This window comes from Trachypithecus francoisi, unplaced genomic scaffold (assembly GCF_009764315.1).
Source record: "Trachypithecus francoisi isolate TF-2019V2 unplaced genomic scaffold, Tfra_2.0 Contig01474, whole genome shotgun sequence".
In the NCBI taxonomy this organism is placed as follows: Eukaryota; Metazoa; Chordata; class Mammalia; order Primates; family Cercopithecidae; genus Trachypithecus; species Trachypithecus francoisi.
In genome coordinates, this window is record NW_022681435.1 from 4,649,295 (window position 1) to 4,674,105 (window position 24,811).

At 46.3% G+C, this 24,811-nt stretch overlaps 1 protein-coding gene across 16 annotated transcripts in view; it reads left to right on the forward strand.

Moving 5' to 3' along the window:
- The first annotated feature begins 3,864 nt into the window (after positions 1-3,864).
- The window catches only part of ZNF532 (zinc finger protein 532), a 129,365-nt gene continuing 108,418 nt past the window's right edge, over positions 3,865-24,811 (forward strand). For 4 of the 16 annotated variants that reach the window (XM_033238801.1, XM_033238755.1, XM_033238781.1 and 1 more), the window contains exons 1-2: positions 4,108-5,720; positions 5,806-5,915. The gene's annotated coding sequence lies outside the window, so the exon portion shown is untranslated. Of the gene's footprint in view, positions 4,086-4,106; positions 5,721-5,805; positions 5,916-21,949; positions 22,115-24,811 lie in introns of those variants that run through there. The other 12 variants (XM_033238802.1, XM_033238766.1, XM_033238786.1 and 9 more) reach the window with 8 other exon arrangements.

Here is a 24,811-nt window from a genome sequence, read left to right on the forward strand (position 1 = left end):
TTCTTTTAAGGAAGCCCAGATGTAATACAAAAAAGTTACAAAGGGTTAGGAAATCTTACAAAGTTCTCTACAGATTTCTCCTTTGGCCCAGTTTCTGCAGATGAATCTTTACCAGGATCCGAATCCCCATACTTCTGGCTCTCCTTTGACTCCTGAAAGGAGGGCTCATAGAAACTACCCACTTTCTTCTGACCCTACCCGTCTCAACTCTTTCCTTGGACAAGGCCAGCTTTGCAGCATTTACGCCTAAAGAGACAGCAGGAGGTAAGGATTAGTGGATTCATCCAGAAGCCAGGACCTAGGAGGTCATTCTAGGAGGATCTAGGGGCCTCCTAAATAATGCCCAATGCTGAGTCCGACCCCCACCTGCTTCAGGTCTCCTGGTGAATGGCCTTTGCAGGCATTTCCAAACTGAGGTTCAAAAAAGGAGAGGTGGTTTTGCCACAGAAATCTATTTACGAAATCTCTAGCAAAGAATAAGGGGACTCCTCTACAGTCTATTTCTGGCAGGCTACTAATGATTTAGACTTGGTTATGATTTCTTTCAAGGGTATGTTTTTGAATATTAAAAAACCTGATTCTATCCATATTTTGATGTTCTTAAAAAGAAAAGGTAGATTTTTTTTTTTTGTCCTTTTTCTTTGCTGGCTACCCTGCTACAAATCTTTAAATTATGATGCTAGGATTGAACGGTATCATAATTTCTTTAAAAAGAAGCTAACACATTTAACATATTAATCTCTCTATAAACTCCTAGGCTTAGCTTGGTTTCGAGCTAAAAATGTGTAGTTCAAGGCATGAGACTACTCGGTTTAGGCGTAGTTAGTTCCACAGGGCCTCTGGGTGGTGAGATAAAGAAAAGGCGTTTCCTTTTTTCCTTCCACTTTCCCTCCAGGAACACACCTTTTGTGCGCTCGACCTAACATACGAATTTCCTAATTTCATAAGGGCATTTGGAGGGAAAGTATGATGATATTTACATGCTTCTGCAAAGCCGGCTTACAGCCACAAAAGATTAAAGAAAAAAAGCGAGGATTTTGCAATACACTGATTGGAGGAAAAGCCAAGACATTGAGAATTAGCAATAAAAACAGCAACAACAAAATCCCAAAGGGTTTGGAATTCCTTTAGTTTCTATTTGGCATAAGAATCATATGATTTCTTTGTTCTGCCCTTCCTTATCGACTGCACTCAAATGATAGTTTTATTTCATTCTTGCAGTCAAGTGACTGGTTCTATTGTTGCTCAAAGCAGAGAGGTGCACAAGAGAGCCTTATATACGTAGAATAATAGAATGAACCTTTTTGTATTGTGTTTTTGGAAGATGGGTAGTGTCCGCTTTTTAAAACAAACAAACAAACAAAAAAACCCAGAATAAATGCTGTATTTTCAGCTGTGAAATTTAATGATTTTGCAAAATGGACTAAGACGGGTGCTTTGCTCTTAACTATTGGTTTACCTGGCAAAGGGGTTTCTCTGAAATCCTTTATAAAAATAGAACTGAGATAACTTGCAATAAAGTATCTTTTACTTTTTGTTTATGATATTTAAAAGCAGATGCAATGTTATTTGTTGCCATCTGTGCAAATGATCAATTGTGCTTCTAGACCAAATATCTTCCAGCCGAGGCTCCAGCTAAATCACTGGGCTTTGTGCAAAGCCCTGCTCAAAAAAGTATTTGGCATGATGAAGCCACGAAGCAGTTGTATAGCTGAAGGCTCTTTATGATAAGCATTTCAGACTTTAGCTTTGGTAGTACAACTCTTGTAACCATTCAAAGGCTGCTTTGCTGTCATTTCAACTCTTAAGAGAAGGGAATGGGGGGAGGGGCAAGAGAGTATTTTAAGTAAACAAATATCCCAAATCCATGAAACCTAGAATTTATCATGGTATGCACATTATTAAATTCCATATATTGTAAACTGTGTAGCATGTCAAGATTTCAAATTAGCAGGTCCTAGTGTACTCTTCAATGCACATACGGTTTTTACATGCATATTAATAAAGGCCCATCTTTGGGAGAAGAAAAAAGGCTCCCTTTCAAATGAAATCAAGCCCAGGTAAAGTTGAAACCCAACCCACAGAGTACTGGCACCGTTTTCAGGCCAAAAGAAGACAAGGGTTTCAATTTCATCATCTTGTAATGCTGATAAATGGGATGCTGTGACTGGCAAAATTTGCAGATTACATAGGTCTTTTTAAACGTGTGTAAATATGCAAATATGTATTCCAATTTATGTGCAATTCCAAACAATTTGCTGTTTGAAATTAAAGACCAACGACTCTTCTGTGAGACAATAATTCGGGTCATTTACATGAAAAGTCTTAAACAGCAAAAATGCTACTTGCAATTTACATCATACAGTGCTCCCATCACAGAGAACAATGGCTTCCTCAATGGAAGTTAACGCAGTAGAGAGGTATACTGAGATCTTTTAAACTTTTCAGCACACTTTGCAAATACTAACCAATCAATCAAATTTAAAATGAAACAGAAATGCTTCTTATGCTTGGAGTCATCACTGCTACTTGAGTGTTGTTTTGTGTTTTCAGATTCCCATCAAACAGGAGCGAACCTTTTTAAGAGGTTATGGTAACATTTTTTCAGATCCTTCCATTTTGTCCTATTTCTAGTGTCAGCACAATTAGCTTGACTTGGGGGTTTCTGTCTGGTTTTAAAAACCTTTCAATGGAGTGCACGTCTGTGAACAATAAAGGAACCAGGACACGGGGCTGGGAGAACAACATACCTCATCTGGAATGGAAATCTATCGTCTCTCGCCCTTGCATGGGTCACGATTATACACCTCCGTGACCTTTAGCAGGCTTACATATGTATCTTTTTGTGTTCCGTAGGCTATGACCACCTGCTGTATGTACAATATGTGCTTGTTACATTTGTACACCATCTCCCTTCTAGAATTTAAAGACCTAGCTATTACATCTTGTTTACTCAATATCATTCCCCCATTAAGGGGAAAAAAAAAAAACCCTACATGAACTGAACATGCCATGTTTCAATCTGGCCCCAGTGTCTTTTTCTCTGAAAGCAAACGTGTGTCTTTTACACCAGGGCTTTCTCCCCACCCCAGGGGGTGTCTTCCATTCTTTTGTGGCTCAGTTGAAGGCGAAAAGGGCTCCAAACCACTAACTAACCAGAGGAGAGCCCCTTCTTCCACCTCCAGGGAGAATTTCAGATTTAATTTGTCTGAAGATAGCGTGCTCTCTTCTTACTTATTTGCCACCATTACGAGGAGAACAAAACACCACCTTGGCTTCAAGATCCTGGGTAGAGGCTCACGGTCTTTTCAACCATCTTTGGCGAGGCCTTGCTTCCTTCCACTCGAGTAAGTCGCGGCTTGGGGCCACGGAAAGGACTGGGTGAGAGCCCACAATGTCGTTGGAAAAAAGCAGCCCTCCCTGCGCCCCCTCACCAGCCCCACCACCCCGCTCCGCTCCCGGGGCGAAGCCGCGAGCCGGCGGCCCCGTATGGGCGAGAGTTGGCAGGTCCGCGGGGCGCCTTCTCGCCGCCGCCGGACTCCGGGCTCCGCAGCGGCCGGGCGTCGGCGCCCGCCGGCCGCGGGGCTTCGCGCTGCCGCCGCCCGGCGCCAGGAGCCTCCCTTCCCCCACCGGCCGCCCCCTCCCCCTCGCCCGCGCTCCCTTTTGTTCGCTCGCCGCCCGGGCCGAGCCGCCGCCGCCGCCGCCCGGGCCCGCACCCCCAGCCGTAGGCCCCGGCGTGGCGGGCCGGCCGCCGCCGCCGCCGCGCGGCCTAGAGCGCGGTGCCCGGGGAGGCGCGGGGCCCGGGCCGGGCGCTCGGCGAGGCCCGGCGGCGGCGGCGGCGGCCAGGGAGCCCGGGAGGCGGCGGCGGCGGCGAGGCCGCTCCACCGCACACGCACACACAGACCCCGGCAGCGGGAACGCAGATGACACGCCCGTAACATGGAAGCCGCCGCCGCCGCCGCTCCGACGACAGCAGCAGCAGCCACAGCAGCAGCCGCCGGCGGCGCCGCGCTGAACAAAGGTCATCCGAGCTGCGGCCCAGACGCCCAGGCTTGACCGCCGCGAAGGCCAACCCCGGGAAGGGGGTGGGTGTGCGCCTCTGGGGGTGCGGGGCGGCGAGGGGCGGCCAGGGCGAGCGAGGGGCGCAGGGCAGCCGGACGCAGGGGCGCGGGTGGGCGCCGGGCAGAGGCGGGGCGCGGCCCCTCGTGCCCACTCCTGCGGCGGGGTGAGCGCGTGAGGCTCAGGCCCCTGGGCCTGCCCGCAGTGGCCTGTCCCACCCTGGCCTTGGGGACAGCCGGCCTTCGCGCCCCGCCAGCTGGCTTGGGGGGCCGAGGAGGAGCTGCCCGGGCTAGGCCCCGCAGGTTCCGAGAGGGGGGCCACGTGAGCGCGGCTCTCCTACTCCCCCCGCCGGCGCCGGCCGGGCACAGATGTGTTTCCAGAGGCCTCCGTGTCCCCTCTCCCACTGGCCCTGCCTTCGCCCCCCGCCCCCTCCCCAGACAGCCCCAGTTTTCTTCCCCCGAGGTGAAGGGATTTGGACTTCTCCCCCCAGGTGCTTGAAAGAAGAGAAGGTTGGAGGAGGAGGAGGAGGAGACTGGGGGGCTGCTGGTGGTGGTGACAGGGCTGGGAGAGAGAGGAGAGGGACGGAAGGGAGGAGGGGGCTGGGTGGGGTGGGGGTGACAGCAGAGAGGAGCCTGGTCAACAAGCCAGCACCACTGTGCTAGGAGGCCAGGCCGGCTCTGCAGCCGACGCATCCCGTGTGAGCAGACACACATAGCTCGCTTTCTTGGGGGCTCTTTGTCAGCCACCAACACAGAGAGCACACACTGACACACACGTACACAAAGATCTGAGCCAGGTTGTGGGAGGTAAGTGGGGGAAGGAGAAGGAGGGGGAAACAGTGTCTGCGGTGGGCTGTGGGGTGGAGGGGAAGGGGGATGGGCCCTGAGGGGCTCTGGGGTGCTTGCGAGGTGAGCATTTCCAAGGCTGTGTGCTCGTGGGGTGGGGGGACACACGATGACCTTCCCCTCCTCAGGAAGACCTAAGAGGGAAGAGCAACCCCCAGCGAGATGCCCCCTGTGCTGATGATTTTCAGGGACTTGTTGGCAACTCAGCGAGGGTTGCCATAGCTTTTTTATGTAGGGTGACCAGAACCGGCTGAAACTGGTTTGAGGCAGATCAGCTCCTGAACACAATGCAGTCACTGAGCTACTACAGTAGGATAGCAGCTTCCTCCCTTCATGGCAGCCAAAAGCAGAGGAGCTTGCAGGAAGGTACCATCCCTACACAGTATGTGAATGCACACTTAGACACCACACAGCACTGGTACGTGACTAATGGAGCCCTAAAAGATTCTGGGTAGAGAAGATGGAAAAAAAGGTGCAGGTTTGCAGGGTCTGAGATTACTTGGGCTTTTCCTGCCTTTTTCTTTTGCTTAAGGGATGGACAAGGAGCTGAGATTTATGACCCTTATTAGAGAAAAAAAATGTGCCTTGCTAGGGTGGGGACACTTGGTTGATGCAGTCTCTCTCTCTTTCTCGGTGTTTTTAACAAAACAAAACCAAAGTGAACTGAGGGGTTTGTAATGGTAGTTTGTTTGTTGCTGGAGAATGCTACTTTGCATGCTTTTTTTCTCTTGCAGGGTATGTTCTGTTTTGTGCTTTTTCTTTTAGAAGCTACTAAAGGGTGTTGGGGATGCTTCTGACTATTATGAAGGCCAAAAGGTAACAATATTGTTCTAGGAAATGAGCATAAATGCATTCCAGTGATGCTGTTAGCCATACATGCTGTCTTTTTTTTTCCTTGTAGGCCTGTTGACTGGGGCTGCTTTTAACCCTTTCCTATTTGCTGAGAATGCAGCCGTGTGACAGTAACTGAACATTGGTCTAAAGTCTTTCCAAAAGGTCAAGGTTCACAAGGTGAGATATGCTGTTTTGAGCATGAATTTAAATATTTATTTGCAGATCCATGTAGACACAGATGGACCGTGGATTGCTACCCAGGAGATAAAATTGGGTTCAGAGTGGAGAATAAATGCTCTTAATGTTATCCCAGTTTAATGGGATTAGAGTGACTTTATGATGGTATTGCGATCAAGGCGAAATCTGAATGCCTTCATTAAATCGCATGTGTCTGGGCAATTGGGAGAGTCAGGCCTGGAAGGAAGCGACTGTGGAGAATGGTAGGCGTCAGGGCCTTGTGGAGAATGTGCTGTTTTGCATAAGACGAAAGCAGTACACATGTGGCATTTTCCCGATGATGATAAGAAAAGGAAGGGCTTCACCAAATCGAGGCAGCCTGGCCACCTTTTTAGGATTTGAGGAGTCTGAAGGTAGATTTGCCTTTTGTTCATTCATCACCTTTCTTTTACCTTGCTCTCTTGTGTTAACCTGAAAGGTTTTTCACTCCGAGTCAAGTGGTGGAATGTCTTTTATTGATTTTGGGGGCTGTTGACGGTGAGTTCGCCATTGGATTCTTTGTGGCATATGTTTAATGTGGAATACTAATGCAATACCAGGAGGAAGCCGGGTAGTCTGACTTCATCTGTGAAAAGATGCCTGTTAACTCAAAGCTGTACTGGAATGGGTGGTAGAAAATGTCTGATGCCTTTAAAGATCGCAGTTAGGTTTGAGCAGGGATTTTAATGCACCCTCCAAAACCAGAGGTTGGAGTGGGGAGGAGAGAAGAAAGGAGTAAGGAGACTAGCAAAGTGAAGAACAAAGGCTGAGGGGGCTTACAGGGGAACACTCAACATTTTGCCTTGGGTTCCTTGTGAAAAGAAGTGCAACTTCCCCAAACAGGAAACCAGCAGCTCCAGAATGGGATCCAGTGTGATCTCAACAACAGATAGAACTGGTCCTGCCTTTCTGTTGGTTTTTGGTAAAAGTACAGTCAAGAGGAGCCCATAGAAGACATGATTGAAAATACAATTTTCCCCTCCTTCGAAGTGGGCATTTTGTTCCTCTCCGTGTTCAGCAGAATAGGGGCTTTTCAGCAATGCCGAGGATCCTGGAATTGGTTAAGTTGTGTGCTGGCAGTTGGTGGGCAGGATATCTGCAGTGAAGGACGTCAAGTATGCAAGGGTTTTATTGTTAAACTGTTTTTCATTTGGCTACAGAACATCCACTGTGTGATAAAACTGGCAAAAGGGAAACAAGAGTGCATGGTTAGCTCAGGATACTTTATGGAGTATTTAATAGAGATAAATGTAATCTCGGACGGATATACCAGTAAATAGCTTACATGATGGAACAAAATTCTTTACAAATCACTGTGCTAAAATTGGTTTTCAATTCTCCATCATTTCTGACTGCCAGAGGTTCTGTGGATGAGTGTGGCAGGAATATGCTTGCGAAGCAGATCCGAATCCACGCTGCGTGGTGTGCTGCTCCTGCGTTTCTGATGGCAACTAAAACTCAGATGGCTAGTATGATAAACCTTAATTAGCTTAATACAATAAGCTGTTTTATCATTTAGTCCTTCATTCTTGTCTTTTGAGAGTCAGTGACTTTTGTTTAACTTTGACAGCTAACCCCTTGCCACGGCTATACACTGCGAATATGTTTAAAAAAACCTCTTCATAGAGCATTGCATATCATGGAATGTTCTGGTTTTCTGTCTTGGTGGTTTTTAGCTTTGTTCCTCTCCCTCCCCCTTGAAGTCTCCTGAAGATAGCATTTGTTTTGCATTTAGACCAGTCTTTCCAGCTGCAAATGCTGCTGAGGGTTGGAGAGCTGGTTCTCTGGGGCGGGAGGCATGAGCTCATCTTGGATTGGAGCTTGTCTCAGGTGTTGATCTCATGCTGAGGTATAACAATGTAGCAGGCCCAGGCCTCCCTGGAGTGGGGAGAGTCTTCTGGGCTGGGGAATGTGGATGTGAGTGTGCAGGATGAGCTAGGGCATGTTCCTTCCTGGGAGAGCCAGGGGGGACCCGGTGCCTGCAGTTCCTGTCACTGTGGAGCCCAGAACCCAGCCCCTGGTCAGCAGTGCCTGTAGCAGGCTCTAAGGATGACCTACGGTCCATCCCCTCCGGAGCAGGAATGTGTGGGTTTGGCTGAGGAGGGCACACTGGAAATAAAGTGTAACTGGGTGTTGAACCCTTCTTGTTTTTATCCTTTGCCTATTCAGAGTCATTTTTTCCATGTTAAAGAACACTGGAGCCAGGGCGTTTGGAACTCTCAGCACACAACCTGGTTCAGGAGCACACACATTCTCTTTTTCTTCTGCTCTTTTCTCTCAGCGATTCCCTGCCCCCACCCACCTTGACTCATTTGAAGGAAGGTCTAGGGAGGAGGTTGCCAACTTGTCAGTGGAATCTTCTGATGCCTTTGACTAGGAGTTAGAATTTTAGGGTTTGTGTTCTCCCATCTCCCATTTATTTCTGATCTTGAAATGTTCTCTTGGACTTTGCTGTGCAATACAGTCGCTCTCCAGTTGGCTTTGAACAACCTTGACTGTATCCTTGGTAGAACGCCAACTGGCTGTTCACACCTGGAGCAGAGGTTGCCAGTACAAGGGAACTGACTCCTTCATTCCCCATCATTGACTCCTAATCCCAGGACCATCGGAACAAGAACTACTGACTTGATAAACATTATGGAAACACACACCTTTGTGTTCATTTTGTTTTAGGGCTGATCTTTAACCAAGTCATGGTTAAATAATTAAAAAAATTTAAAATTTGTGTACAGTAAAATTTACTCTGTGGTATACAGTTCTGTGGGTTTTGGCATATGTATAGAGTCGCTTATCCACCACCACGGGCGAAGCAGATCAGGCTGATCACACCAGAGCATTTCTTCTTGCCACCCCTCTGTAGTCAGCCTCTCCTACCCCTGGCATCCCCTGTCCCACTATAGGGACATGGTTCTCTCTTCCTAGAGCTTGGGCTTTCCCAGAATGTCATATAGATAGCAAGATGCGTTTCAGATTCATCCATATTACTCTGTGTTTCGATACTTGGTTCTTTGTCATTGCTGAGTAGTATTCTGCTGTATGGATGTACCACAGTGTATTCATTTGCTGGGTGAAGGACATTAGGGTTGTTTCCAGTTTTTGGTAATTGTGAGTAAAGTTGCTGTAAACATTTGAACAGGTTTTTGTGTGAACATAAGTTTTTATTTCTTTTTTTGCTAAATGCAGTCACGTGTTGATTAATGCGGGGGGTACATTCTGAGAAATGTATCATTAGACAGTTTTGTCATTGTGCAAACATCATAGAATGTACTTATACAAACCTAGATGGTGTAGCCTACTATAGCCTACTGTATACCTAGGCTATATGGTATAGCCCATTGCTCTTACATTGTAAACCTATACAGCATGTTACTGTACTGCATACTGTAGGCAGTTTTAACACAATGGTAACTATTTGTGTTTCTGACCAATCTAAACATATAAAGGGTATGGGAAAAATATGATATTATAATCTTATGGGATCGCTGTGTGTATGGGGGCCATTGTTGACCAAAACGTTGGTTTGTATTGCGTGACTGTTCTTAGAATTGGGATGGCTGGGATCATATGGTACATACATAAGAGTTAGAAGTTTCAATGAAAAGAAATTCAACTCATTGTAACTCACTAAAAAGATCTAGCCTCGACAGCTGCAGTTAAGACTCCCGGAGAAAGAGATCATAGTGAACATTGTCTGAAGACACACGAGAGATGATCACGATAATAGAACACTCTCTAATGGGATGACATGCTTTATAACCCTTAACTAATCAGAATTAGCCAAAAGTGGAAACAAAAAACTGCAAGTGGTAAAATATTCTTTATTTCCTGCAGCAATTATTTTTAATCTCTTTGGAAACAGTTGGCAGTCTAATTTTTACATTCAGGTTCAATAAAACACAAAACAATAATAGAATTGAAATTTTGGAAAGTGATACCACAGATTTTTGTTGAAATCTTAGTTGTGTGTAAACAACTTCTGAATTATAATTTGATTTATGGACTGCCAAAGTATTGTTGTCATTTTATTAATAATATTTGAAGTTTTTCAGCTTTTATGTGTTTTTAGGAACCGAAAATGTTTAAGCAATATTCAGTGAAAGCAGTGAAGAGGGGAGATTTTGGAAGATTTGTTTGGAAGATTTTGGAAGATTTGTTTTTTTTTTTTTTTCATTTTTGAGGTGGAATCTTGCTTTGTTGCCCAGGCTGGAGTTCAGTGGCGTGATCTCGGCTCACTGCAACCTCTGTCTCCCAGGTTCAAGCGATTCTCCTGCCTCAGCCTCCTGAGTAGCTGGGATTACAGGTGAGCGCCACCATGCCGGGCTAATTTTTTGTAATTTTAGTAGAGACAGGGTTTCACCATGTTGGTTAGGCTGGTCTCGAACGCCTGACCTTGTGATCTGCTCGCCTCAGCCTCCCAAAGTACTGAGATTACAGGCGTGAGCCACTATGCCCAGCCCACGTTGTTTTTTTTTTTTTTTAAAGGATAAAATAGCTTTCAGGAGTGGGAAGAACAGACAAAGGTAATGGTGGTACAGACGAGGGAGGGGAGCCCAAGAAGTGAGACATGATGTTAACCTGGGGATTGCCTTGCCATTTAACAGACACTTACTGAGTGTTTAAGCACTGAGCATTGTGCTAAGCACGGGGAGTGCAGAGGGAAAAGGGCCCCAGGGAGAAAAATCTAGTTGAAGGAGCCCCCAGAAACTATGATAGGAATGTGAATAGGCCATCTCATGCCAAGCGTCCACAGAGAAGCTGTGAAAGACCAGTAAGAGTATGTGAGGCAGGCAGAGCCTGGGAGAGCGTGTAAGTCCATGCAGCACACATGGAAAGGCCTGGGGAGAGCTTGGTGTTTTGAGTGGGATGTGGGCGTGCCAGGGGATGGAGCTGGAAGGCAGTTGAGGGCCACCTGATGAGGCCTTTTGGTGCAGTCCCTTGAGGGTGGACTTCTGTGTAGGCAGGAAAGACAGACCTTTCGTTACAAAGGTCCTGTGGCAGCCCCATGGAGGATGGAATAGAGGCTGTACAGGCTGGAGGTAGGGAGACCAAAGAGGGAACCAGCAATCCAGGAGAGAAAGGATGAGGGCCTTTCATCCCAGGTGTTGTTTGTGGGGATGGAGTGGTAGGTGGGGGCTGCTTCAGGGGGCCAGGTAGTCCCTGATTGGAGGAGTAAGGCTGCCTCTCAGATGGCTGTCTGGGGGTTGCTTGGAGACTGGGTGTTCCTGTCTTTGAGATAGCAAATTCCGAAGGCAGAATAGATTTGGAAGAGTGGAGGTGGAGGGACTTGATATAGTGAGTTCAGTTTTGGGCTCCAGTTGCCTCCGGCTCTGTGAGCCTGGAATTTAGGAGGGTTGCTTGGGCTGGAGGTCAAGATCGGTAGTAATGAGCATACAGCAGAGAGGATAGAAGAAAGGTGTTTTAAAAGGGGCTGGGTTTGGGTCCCCTAAGAAAATGGCTTATGTAGTAAAAACCATAAAAGAAGCGGCAAGGGTGGCTGAAGAACTTAGAACGTATGCTTTAGCAAATCGAAGGGCAGAAGATTCCCAGGAAGGTAGAAAATGATACCAGTAGCTAAAACCTGCAGATGCTGCAGTAGGTAATGGCACTTTATGTCTGTTATCCCATTTTTTTTTTTTAATGATTATTTTAAACCTTTTCTTAGAGATGGCATCCTGCTATGTTGCCCAGATTGAACTCAAACTAGCTGGACTTGAGCTCCTGGGCTCAAGGGATCCTCCTGCCTCAGCCTCCCAAGTAGCCAAGTAGCTGGCACTTGGCACTGGCATGCACCACCGCACCAACTGTTATGTTACCTCATTTGATACCGAAATGATGAGAGGAGCTGTACATGCTTATCCCTGTGGTACCAGTAGGGAAACAGACAGAGACCCTCCCAGCTCGTAAGTGGAAGTGGAAACGGGATTTGAAACATGCTCCTTCTCACTGTGCTGTTTTGCCTTGGGGAGCACAGTTGGTGGACTGAGGGGTGAGCATGGAAGCTATTTCAGGGTGTGGAGGCCAGGAGGTGCCCAGAGAGGGCACAGCAGGTGCTAAACGGCAAAGACACTGACGCCGTTCACGTTGGAGGTGATAGCTGATGACTGCCAGAGTGAGAATATGCAGTGAAGAAGTTTGAGATACACTCAGGGCCTTTGTATTTAGCCAGATTTTCCTGATTGTAGTCAGCACCGAGAGCAGAGCATCTGTATTTGCACCAGAGACAGCTCTAGAAATAGCATGTTGAAAAGACTTATTTTATTGGGTACTGGGGTGAGGATACAGATGAGAAGGGAGAAGGGCTCGAAAGATGTATTTGTTTTATGTATCTGAAAAGGCTGAGAAAATCAAAGCAAATTGAAAGTGGTGCCGAGAAGAATCTTTTGTTCCAACAATAAATAAACACAGTTTAAAGAATTCTTTGAATCATCTTCTACAGCAGGAAGTTCTAAATTCTGGCTGTTTTATAATGAGGGAGAGCAAATTCTGTTTAAATCTGGAGACTGAAATAAGTAATTTTTAGACGCAGAGCGGCTTTTTTAGCTGTCTCACATATTCCTTACGAAGGATCACTCTTTAAGGATGGTCTTCAGGGACCCCAAATGCAGATTTTGTATTCTTCTGTTTTCAGTCAGTTATTATTACAGCTTTACATAATTAGAGCTTTTAGACATCTTGAGTGATCCATGGAGACCTAAAGATAAAATCAGGGTGTTGTGGTTCTTGAACTGTTTTCTTACCATCAGCCTTTGCATTTTGGGACACAAACTCTTCCTTTCCCCAAGGCTGACTCCCGGGGCTAGTAATGGGTATTGATTTTATCATTTTTCTTTTGTGAGGAACAAATTCTTTCCAGGGATTTGAATAGTAAGAATTAGATCATTGAAAAATCTAGTAAGGCTGGAAAATTCAAAGCCCTCTGTTGTAAAGGACCCCATAGCTGGAAGTACGTCACACATTTGTAGTTATCTCATTTTCTACAGGGAGCCCACGTTGGAGGGTGGGGCTATCAGGTAGCCAATAGCAGGTTTAGAACTGGAACCCAGCACTATAGTCCTAGCCCAGGACAGAGTTCATCATTACCTTCTCTCTGCCTTCCAAAATTTATCTTTGTTTTTTTTTTTTTTTGAGACCGAGTTTTGCCCCGTCACCCAGGCTGGAGTGCAGTGGCGTGATCTCGGTTCACTGCAACCTCTGCCTCCGGGGTTCAAGCGATTCTCCTGCCTCAGCCTCCTGAGTAGCTGGGATTACAGGCATGTGCCACCACGCCTGGCTAATTTTGTTCATTTTTTGTAGAGACAGGATCTCTCTTTGTTGCCCAGGCTGGTCTCAAACACCGGGGCTCGAGTTAATCTGCCTTCCTTGACCTCCCAAAGTGCTGGGATCAGAGGCGTGAGTTACTGTGCCCAGCTATCTTTTGTTTTGATGGTATTTAATCCACCTTCTATTTATAATCTTTATGTGAACCTGAAAACACGAGTTGATTAAGCTTTACCCAGGTACTTGTTGAGAAGCTGGTCTTTAATGGTTTTGCTGATTTTTTTTTTTTTTGTCTGAGATGAAATCTTGCTCTGTCGCCCATGCTAGAGTACAGTGGTACAGTCTCGGCTCACTGCAACCTCTGCCTCCTGGGTTCAAGCAGTTCTCCTGCTTCAGCCCTCCCGAAAGTAGCTGGGATTACAGGCACCTGCCACCATGCCTGGCTAATTTTTTGTAATTTTAGTAGAGATGGGGTAACACCATGTTTCGATCTCCTGACTTCAGGTGATCCACCCACCTCAGCCTCCTAAAGTGCTGGGATTACAGGTGTGAGCCACCACCTGGCTGGTTTTGCTGATTTAACCTAGCAAGAATGGGAGAGGTAATTTGAAAACTGATTTTGCTTTGTGTTCTAGTGAAATCTGGGTGATGAAGGCCATTGAGATTTTCTTTTTTTTCTTTTTTGAGACGGAGTCTCACCCTTGTCACCCAGCTAGCAGTGCAATGGTGTGATCTTGGCTCACTGCAACCTCCGTCTCCCGGGTTCAAGCGATTCTCCTGCCTCAGCCTCCTGAGTAGCTGGGATTACAGGCGCCTGACACCACGCCTGACTAATTTTGCATTTTTAGTAGAGATGGGGTTTCTCCATGTTGGCCAGGCTGGTCTCGAACTCCCCACCTCAGGTGATCCATCCGCCTTGGCCTCCCAAAGTGCTGGGATTACAGGCATGAGCCTCTGCGCCCGGCCAGGCCATGGAGATTTTCATTTGCCTTTGCCTGGCTCTCAGTGATAAAAACCTGATTGTCTAAATGTCAATGATATAAACCTGTGTTTTGCCACTTACTAGCTGCAGGACCTTGAACAGGTTACGTAAATTCTAAACCATACGCTTCCTGAGAGTTGGTTGTTAGGAGGATTAAATGCATATAAAGTGTTTAGCAGAATATGTGTGGTAAGTCCTTCCTACAATCTTAGCTGTTGTTTTGTGGTCTTTGGTCTCTGTTTTGGGAGAGTAGCCTTAGTTCCAGCACTTTTTTTTTTCTTTCTTGGAGGGTATTGTCTCCTGTCCTGCCTTACCTCATTGGCAAGTAAATTTGTTTTTCACCATGAAAACAGACTGTGTGTCTCCCTCGTCTCTAGGTCTTCAGTTACAGCTGCCCTATATCTGGTTAAAAGTGGGTGAAATGTAGGCACAAGGGTAGTGTATTTGTTCCTACTTGGCTCTACTTTCATTTGTGGTTTGAGAATCTTGTCTGAATTTTGTATTTATTTATATTTTATTTTATATATATATATATATATATATATTTTTTTTTTTGAGACGGAGTCTCGCTCTGTCGCCCGGGCTGGAGTGCAGTGGCTGGATCTCGGCTTACTACAAGCTCTGCCTCCCGGGTTTACACCATTCTCCTGCCTCAGCCTCCCGAATAGCTGGGACTACAGGCACCTGCCACCTCGCCCGGCTAGTTTTTTGTATTTTTTAGTAGAGACGGGGTTTCACTGTGTTAGCCAGGATGGTCTCGATCTCCTGACCTCGTGATCCGCCCATCTTGGCCTCCCAAAGTGCTGGGATTACAGGCTTGAGCCACCGCGCCCGGCCTTTATATATTTTTTTGAGACAGAGTTTCGCTCTTCTTGCCCAGGCTGGAGTGCAATGGCACGATCTTGGCTCACTGCAACCCCTGCCTTCCAGGTTCAGGCGATTCTCCTGCCTCAGCCTCCTGAGCAGCTGGGATTACAGGCGCCCACCACCATGCCCAACTGATTTTTGTATTTTTAGTAGAGATGGGGTTTCACCATATTGGTCAGGCTGGTTTTGAACTCCGACCTCAGGCGATCCACCTTCCTTGACCTCCCAAAGTGCTGAGATTACAGGTGTGAGCCACCGCGCCCGGCTTGAATTTTGTATTTATAATCTAGTACTTGAACTTTTTTTTGCTCCTGGAAAAATTTTCCATTGAGTGACTGTACTTTAGGTTCATTGTCTGTGGGTGCAATTTGCGTTGACCAAAGTTCAAAACAAAACTTGATTGTGAAAATATGCCAGGTTAGCAAAAGCCTATATTCTGACCCTTTCCCCCGGCACTTCACTTCCCACGTTTGTTTGACAATGCCTAGATACTTATATTCTGCACACTGGGATTTGGGGGTAGTGGATAGAAGGGTGAGTGGAAAAGGATCTATGAATAATTATTTTATTTCTGGAACTACTCTGTTCAGTGGTATGGTAGCACTAGCCACATATGACTACTAAGTGCTTGAAATACGGCAAATCCTAGTTGAAATAAGCTGTAAGTATAAGATACATATCAGGTTTTGAAGACATAATGGAAAAAAACCAAAGTATCTTGTTAGTTTTTTATATTGATTACACGTTGAATTCATAACATTTTGGCTATTTCACCTTCTTTCCCTCTTTTTTTCTCCTTTTCAAAAAATTAAAATTTTTTTTCCTAGTGATGAGTGTCGTGCTGTGTTGCCCAGGCTGGTCTCAAACTTCTAGACTCTAGTGATCTTTCCCACTCGGCCTCCCAAAGTGTTGGGATTATGGGCATAAGCCACTGTGCCCGGTCCTTTTTTTCCTGTTTTTAAAATATGACCGCTAGAAAATGTAAAACTAGATACGTGGCTTTCATTACACTTCCCTTGGGCAATGCTGTTCTGGAATGGTGGGTGGACGTTTAAATAGATTTAGCAATGAAATTTCTCTGGTGCCCTGCAGCATTCACATTTATTGATAACTTTTAGTCTCTCCTTCTGTTCACAAAGATAGTGCTGGTTTGGCCCCTTTTTCTCTCTCAGGTGTTCCTAATTCACCTGTCTCCATCACGGGTCTACGCAGCCACGCCGGGTTGGTGTTTGCTTCATTATGGAAAGGGAACCAGTGTTTCTCACAGATTTGCTGTGTGCTGGATGCCTTACACTTACCATCCGCTGTAAGGTTATACTTCACATCCCTGTGGAGACTCAGAGCTTCCGTGACCAGCTGAAGAATGCTCCACTAGTGGGTGATTGACCCTAGATTTGAACCAGGGTCTGGCCAGCTTTGAAGTTCTTTTCTGTTTTCCAGCACTTTGTGCGTCTTTTCCGTGGCAAAGCTCTGGCTTGCTGCTGGTGTTCTGTACCTCTCAGGAGCCCTTGTTGTCTAGAGTGTGCTTCTCACACTTTAGTTTGCATACAAATCACTTGGGGATCTTGTTAAAATACAGATAATGTTTTAGTAGGGCTGGGATGAGCCCAAGACTCTGCATTTCTGAGTAGCCTCCTGGTGCTGTTGACCCTGCTGGTTCATGGCCTGTCACGCTCTGAGTAGCAAGGCTCTCCGCTCCTCCCTTGGTCTCGGACCTGCTTCCTCTCTGCTTCCAAAGTGATCGGATTCTCCAGGCTTTCCCTGACACCGCAGGGACTTACCCTCTAGCTTGGCGTGTGGTGCTAGCAGTGAGCAGACATGGAGGCCAGCACTGTTTTTTTGATCACAGATGCCCAGTTCTGGCATGGATGCTAATTTCTGAGTACTCAAGATCTGACTGGATCCTGGGTTTATTCCTCTTCCTATGTTCCTGCATTACTCCACCTTTGATATTGTGATCCCTTCGACACTTGTAGTCTGATAAGATGGAAGATAATTTCAGTATTGTGATTACATCCAGGAGATGTGGCAGAGGTGCCTGTTATGACTTCATGAAGACTGTCAGGCCTTAGATCAGCAGACAAGTGACTTTGGGCCTAGTGCAATGGCTCACGCCTGTAATCCCAGCACTTTGGGAGGCTGAGGCTGAGGTGGGAAGATCGCTTGAGGCCGGGAGTTTGAGACCAGCCTGGGCAACATGGTGAGACCCGTCTCTACAAGAAATAAAATTAGCTGGCTGTGGTGGTATGCACCTGTAGTCCTAGCTACTTAGGAGACTGAGGCAAGAGGATCACTTGAACCCAGGAGTTAGAGGCTGCAGTGAGCTGGGATCACACTACTGCATTCCAGCCTAGGCGACAGAGTGAGACCTTGTCTCAAAAAAAAAAGAGCAGAAAAGAAAAGTGACTGTGCCATGTTTGGTTCAGGGATTCAGTATCCAGTGAGAGATGCGGACTAAAGGCAGTTAGCCTGCCACCGTTTCTGCCCCTTTGCCTGATGAGGGATAGAGGTGACTTGGGAGTTTTCCTTAGAATGGGGGTTAGAAGAACCGCTTCATGTAGCAGTATTGGAAAATAGCTAGTCACATCACCTCTCCAGCATGTGATGGAGACCCACCATTGGTCCTTGGGTGAAGCTGTCCTGGGGAAGGTTGCCTTGGGGCCTGGACCAAACAGGAGATTGAGTTGCAGGAAGTAGTTCATTGTATTACATGTTTAAACTCTTATGTGAGAAACTGGAAAATTTTACTTAGTGGGTTTATTTTACTTTGGGAAGGCACATTGATTAAATCAGCTATAGCAATAAAACGATGTCTGTTGCATGAGTTCAGTTACTTTCCCCATCTCTCTACAAGAAAGTCTGCCATTTCACAGACATTCTAGTTGAAATTTAGATCTTATTGGACATCTGGGCACTGATAGTTCTGTGTTATATGAACCTGGCATATTGAATTGGATTTATTAATTGTTGGCTAAGTCCGTCAGCTCCCTGTGCTATGCAGAATCCTGTGCCTGGCATGGTGACAGTATCTGCTCTGAGCCTGTGAATGTGGCCCTTATGGAGTCACAGATTGTTGGAAGGGGAGTGGAGTGGGGTTTGGAAGAATAGGGACAAGGCTGGGTGTGTCCTAAGGATGGTCAAGGCTGTGGGGCCAGTCCTAGAGGAAGGAAGTGTAATTATGGAAGTAGTCACAGTAAGGGGGTGAGTTCAGAATGTAGCTAGGGCAGAATGTTGCCATGGCATGCCAAGAGTCAGGTAAGTTACGAGTCAGAGACTGGGCAGGTTGGCTGGGCACAGTGGCTCACGCCTGTAATCCCAGCACTTTGGGAGGCTGAGGTGGGCAGATCAGTAGAGGTCAGGAGTTCGAGACCAGCCTGGCCAACATGGTGAAACCCAGTCTCTACTAAAACTACAAAAAATAGCTAGGTGTGGTGGTGTGCACCTGTATTCCCAGCTACTCGGGAGGCTGAGTCAGGAGAATCGCCTGAACCTGGGAGGCAGAAGTTGCAGTGAGCCGAGATTGAGCCACTGCACTCCAGCCTGGGCGACACAGCAAGACTCCATCTCAAAAAAAAAAAAAAAAAAAACACCGGGCAGGTAGACCTTCCTAGGACATCGGAAGGCCAAAGATTATGGGCACAAGTCCAGTGAAATAGGCGAGGACAGGAACGCATACAGATGCAGGACAGATAGCTGTGTGCAAGTGGAGGATGGCAGGAGTTGGCAGTCCGAGAGATCTGTGATCGTGGTGCTGACAGGAGAGGCCCTCTGAAGGACCATGGAATGAGTGAGTGAGTTGGTGAATGAATGAAGACCATATGAGCTACCAGTTCCAGTGATTACTGTATAACTGCAGCCTGAAGCAGAACCAACTTCACCCAGCCTTCATGTGGAGTGGTGACTGAGGGCCCCGTGGCCCAGGTGGCTGAGGTGAGGGGTGTGCATTGGGAGAGGTAGCAGCTCCTTTCCTGGCAAAATTCATACGAGAAGGCTCCGAAAGACTAGGTTGGTTAGAGTTTGCATGATTTGTAGGACATGATCAAGCTATGCAGTAAGAAAGGCAGCTCATTCTGAGGCCCAGGGTTAGCATCTGTCAGGAGGACCTGACATCAGGAACTCAAGCGTCATCTTGCACTAAGCTTACTCTGCATTCTTTTGAGGACCACATGCCCTTGGTTGTCTCTTTTGCTTCCCCCTTAGTAGAATTTCTTTCCTATACACATGGCCAAACAATGCTGTTGCACAGCCCCTGCATCTCCATGTCCTCATCTGAAATACTAGTGGACATCACCTGTAGTCCTCTGTCCTACTTGCAGTTCTCAAGGCCAAAAATCTCACTGGACCTGGTCTAATCAGCTGTGGAGGGAAAGGTTGTTCTTGTTCTTAACCCTAAATAGGCGACAGTAACCTTCAGTGAAGGTGGCCAGTGGGCTTGTGAGACATGCCTGGCTTGGCCTGCTATAGTAGGAGCCATAGAGGCAAATCTGATACATTAGCGTCTCCTGTGTCTGGCCAAGGCATTCCTCATTTTAAAATGTGATGCTTTCTAGAGAATGTCATTGTGAGAAAAAAAATCTTTGTTCAGACATTGGCAAAACAATTAAGTAAATGAGTAAAGTCAATGAGAAATGAGCTATGCATGTTTATGAGGTAAGTGTAACAAGCTGGCGGCAAAAAGGCCATGCAAGTGGTGGCTGCCTTTTTTATTTTTTTGAGACGGAGTCTAGCTCTGTTGCCCAGGCTGGAGTGCAGTAGCGCAGTCTCAGCTCACTGCAACCTCTGCCTCCTGGATTCTCGTGCCTCAGCCTCCCAAGTAGCTGAGATTACAGGCATTTACCACCACACCCGGCTACTTTTTTTGTATATTTATATTTAGTAGAGACAGGGTTTCACAATGTTGGCCAGGCTGGTCTTGAACTCCTGACATTGTGATCCACCTGGCTCGGCCTCCCAAAGCGCTGGGATTACAGGTGTGAGCCACCACGCCCGGCTGTTGGCAGCTGCCTTTGTCTATTGCGTGTACTCTTGTTCATATATAAAAACAACACTGTTGGCCAATGATTCTTTTTTCAGTGGTAGAGATGGATTCTCCTTAGTTCATTCCATCTTTCATCTGTTCCCCTTACAGCCTTGAGCACAGAGTTGTTACTTGACTGTACTGTTTTGGGGGTGTAGTTTGTAGCTTTGCCTTAATTCATTATTGTGAGAAAAGAACTTACCAGTAAGTAAATTGGATTTGTGTCCTTAACTTTTTTTTTTTTTTTTTTTTGAGGCGGAGTCTCGCTCTGTCGCCCGGACTGGAGTGCAGTGGCCGGATCTCAGCTCACTGCAAGCTCCGCCTCCCGGGTTTCCGCCATTCTCCTGCCTCAGCCTCCCGAGTAGCTGGGACTACAGGCGCCCGCCACCTCGCCCGGCTAGTTTTTGTATTTTTAGTAGAGACGGGGTTTCACCGTATTAGCCAGGATGGTCTCGATCTCCTGACCTCGTGATCCGCCCGTCTCGGCCTCCCAAAGTGCTGGGATTACAGGCTTGAGCCACCGCGCCCGGCCGTGTCCTTAACTTTTAACAATGTTTTCTGACATGCTTATGTGGATTCTAGGTGCAAGGACAGGATGAATACAAAAAAGGGAAGGATTGGATCCAAACAGAGGTTCTGAAAAAGGTGTTTTGGTGGAAGTGTGAAAAAAGAGGGACGGAGTTGGACAAAAAGGTGATCCAGAGAGGGAATGGCGGGAACACTTAGTTAGCAGGAGAAGAAAGTGTGTGCAGAGGCCACTGAGCATAGCTGTCTGACTCAATAGACGTTTGTTTGCTAAGGCACGATGAAAAGCAAGAGTTGCAATGAAGATAAACTAATGGGTGACTTGGTCACCTTGGTAAAATGCAGCTAAGGAAACTGTTTATTTGGAGCCATTTTTGAGACCTAAGTCGTTAGGCCTCAGAGCAATGCTGAAAAGTGGGTCATCTTATCATCTCACTTTATTCCTGAGGAACTTGAGGCTGAAAGAGGTTAATGGATATGCTAAGGCTAAGTTGGAGTTGGCATTTGTACCTGGGTCTTTCTGACCCTGAAGTCTACAACCTTTACCATTCTTTAATACAATTGCCAGAATGGATGAGCTCTTTTGAGTGTGGAAAGTGAATCTTTTTTCTGTTTTCTGTTTACTCAGAAATCATCAAAACAGTATGTCTAGGTTGCAGTATTAGCTCCATAAATGCATAGCAAATGCTGGTTGTCTGAGTAATGTATTGGACTGAGACACTGAAGGTAGGAAATTTGGCCAAATGATTGGTGGAATTGTGCAAATCTGAAGTTCAGGGTATTTTATGGGTACATAGATGTATATTTGAGCCCTCTCATAGGTGTGTGTGTGTGTGTGTGTGTGTGTGTGTTTGGGGCCCCTCAGAGGTATATATCTGGCAAAATGCAAGTCTGGTTTATCTGGCCAATGTTAATTTTGGAAAAGATTAATAATAAGCACATAGTTTAGCACTTGATGTTATACCGTGATTAGGCTTTACTGCTTTTGATTTAGAGGGCTCAGAATTTTAAAAAAATTCTCCTCTTTTAATCTTGAATGTTAAGATGTTACTGACTTCAGTTGGAGTTTCAAATTGAGCTATAACGTCTTTGGTTACAGAGTGGTCTAATTTCAGGTCACTGAGGATAGGAAAAATCTGTTCTGCATCTGTTTTGCTTTTTTTTTTTTTCTTTTTTTTGAGACAGAGTCTCGCTCTGTCACCTGGGCTGGAGTGCAATGGCGTGATCTTGGCTCACTGCAGCCTCTGCCTCCTGAGTTCAAGTGATTCTCCTGCCTCAGCCTCCCAGGTATCTAGGATCACAGGCGCCTGCCACTATGCCTGGCTAACTTTTTTGTATTTTTAGTAGAGACGACGGGGTTTCACCATGTTGTCCAGGCTGGTCTTGAGCTCCTGACCTCAGTTGATCCTGCCTTGGCCTCCCAAAATGCTGGGATTACATGCGTGAGCCACTGCACTGAGCCTGTTTTACTTCTTAAAAGACCTGGCTGGGTTGTATATCTGCAAGGGGCACGTAAGTTGAGGATGCTATTTATCATATTGCATGTGGTTTTTGTAAATTTTGAGGACATCTATCTTGTTATCACCTATGGCAGTCACTTCGTTAGGATTTTCTAACTTCTAAAAGGCAAAGCTCACCTCAGTTTGTCTTACTACAAAGTCTATGCTTTTAATCACCTACAGTGTCCTGTGGTTTATAGGTGTCATTTTTATAGCTAATTGGTGGCAGGCTTAGATATCTTTGAGGTTCAAAGCCATTGCTTCTAGGTCAACCAGTATTTCTCCTATTCTCAAGAGCCATGAGGTATTTCTTGCTTCAGGAGACTGATGTGGCTGTGGCTACTCAAAGTCCATAAACATTAAGAGATCTTGTGCTGCTTTTATTAATTGTTCTTCCTTTACAGTATATATGTGTGCCTACTTGTGTGCATTTTACAATACAAGTAGCTTCTTTTTGGAAATACTTCTAAAACCATCAAACAAGGTTTTTTATTTTTTATTTTTCGAGACAGGGTCTTGCTCTGTCGCCCAGGCTGGGGTACAGTGGTGCAATCTCATTTTACTGCAACCTCTGCCTCCCGGGCTCAGGTGATCCTCCCACCTCAGTCTCCTGCGTAGCTTGGGACTATTAGGTGCACGTTGCCACGTCTGGCTGATTTTTCTGTTTTTAGTAGAGACGGAGTTTCACCATGTTGCGGAAGCTGGGAACAAAGTTTTTATAATCATTTCTATGACATGAAACTTTAGGCGGAGTCTCTTTAGAAATACTTCTTCATTCTTGCTCTCCCTCCATATTTGGAGATTTGTTAACTTGTGCTTTCCTTAAGTCATCTTGGGTTGATGCAGAGGTGTGTCTGGAGAGGAAGTACTGCCAAGAAAAGCATGGAGTTAGAGTTGTCAGGAAAATGGGCTGGAAGCACCTCCCTCACATGATAACTGTAGGATGCATGCCTGTTTCCTAAAACCAGTTCCTAAAGATAACGTTGTTGTTGTTGTTGTTTTGAGACGGAGTCTCGCGCCCAGGCTGGAGTGCAGTGGCCGGATCTCAGCTCATTGCAAGCTCTGCCTCCTGGGTTTAGGCCATTCTCCTGCCTCAGCCTCCCGAGTAGCTGGGACTACAGGCGCCCGCCAAATCGCCCGGCTAGTTTTTTTTTTTTTTGTATTTTTTAGTAGAGACGGGGTTTCACCGTGTTAGCCAGGATGGTCTCGATCTCCTGACCTCGTGATCCGCCCATCTCGTCCTCCCAAAGTGCTGGGATTACAGGCTTGAGCCACCGCGCCCGGCCTTGTTTATTTTTTTGAGACGGAGTCTCGCTCTGTCGCCCAGGCTGGAGTGCAGTGGCGCCATCTCGGCTCATTGCAAGCTCCGCCTCCAGGTTCACGCCATTCTCCTGCCTCAGCCTGCCGAGTAGCCGGGACTACAGGCGCCCGCCACCATGCCTGGCTAATTTTTTTGTATTTTTAGTAGAGACGGGGTTTCACCGTGTTAGCCAGGATGGTCTTGATCTCCTGACCTCCCAAAGTGCTGGGATTACAAGCGTGAGCCACTGCGCCCGGCCGAGAATATATTTTTAAGAGGCAGGGTTTTGCTCTGTTTCCTAGACTGGAGTGCAGTGATGTGATCTCTGCTCATGGCAGCCTTGAACCTGTAGGCTCAAGCAATCCTCCTGTCTCAACCTCCCAAGTAGCTGAGACTGCAGGCGTGCAACACCACTCCTGGCTAATTATTATTTTTATTTTTTGTAGAGATGGTGTCTTGCTTCATTGCTCAGGCTGGTCTCAAACTCCTGACCTCAAGTGATCCTCCCATCTCGACCTCTTAAAGTGTTGTGATGAGAGGCGTGAGACACCATCCCCAGTCTCCAAAGACAGTAATTTCTTCAACCCGGCTTCACGTTTGTCCCAAAGATATCTCATCCTGAAAGATTCTAGCATCAGAGAAGCTTGGGTAAGGCTAAAGCCCCAGATCCCCACTTTGAAGATTCACATTGGAGGTTCATGTTAGCTCTGGAAAGTTCTGAGAAGCCTTGAGAAAAGAAATCAGGCTGTGTGTGTGTGTGTGTGTGTGTGTGTATGTGTATTTAATCTAGCATTTCTCAAATTCCTATACTGTAGAAATCCTTCTTCCCCTTTCTTGGGTGGAAAGTTTAGTAACAGGAGGAACGTTCCTGGGTAAATATTCTTCCAAGCTGTTGGTATCTTTGATGAAATTAATGAAAACAGAGAGGGCCTTGTGAGGAAGACTCAGAGGGTTTCATCCATCCTCTTCTCAATATAACATAATGATTGCTATACTGAGGCAATTAATTTTCTTTCTCTGTGTTTTTTTCCTGTTTTCTGTCTATTCCAGGAAGAGGACTTTTAAATGAATTGATTTTTATTTTATTTTATTTTTTATATATTTTTTGAGACGAGTTTTGCTCTTGTTGCCCAGGCAGGCTAAAGTGCAGTGGGTGATCTTGCCTCACTGCAACCTCTGTCTCCTGGGTTCAAGCTATTCTCCTGCCTCAGCCTCCCAAGTAGCTGGGATTACAGTCATGTGCCACCACCCCAGCTAATTTTGTATTTTTAGTAGAGACAGGGTTTCTCCATGTTGGTTAGACTGCTCTTGAACTCCTGACCTCGGGTGATCCACCCGCCTCAGCCTCCCAAAGTGCTGGGATTACAGCCGTGAGCCACCGTGCCCGGCCATGAATTGATTTTTTAAAAT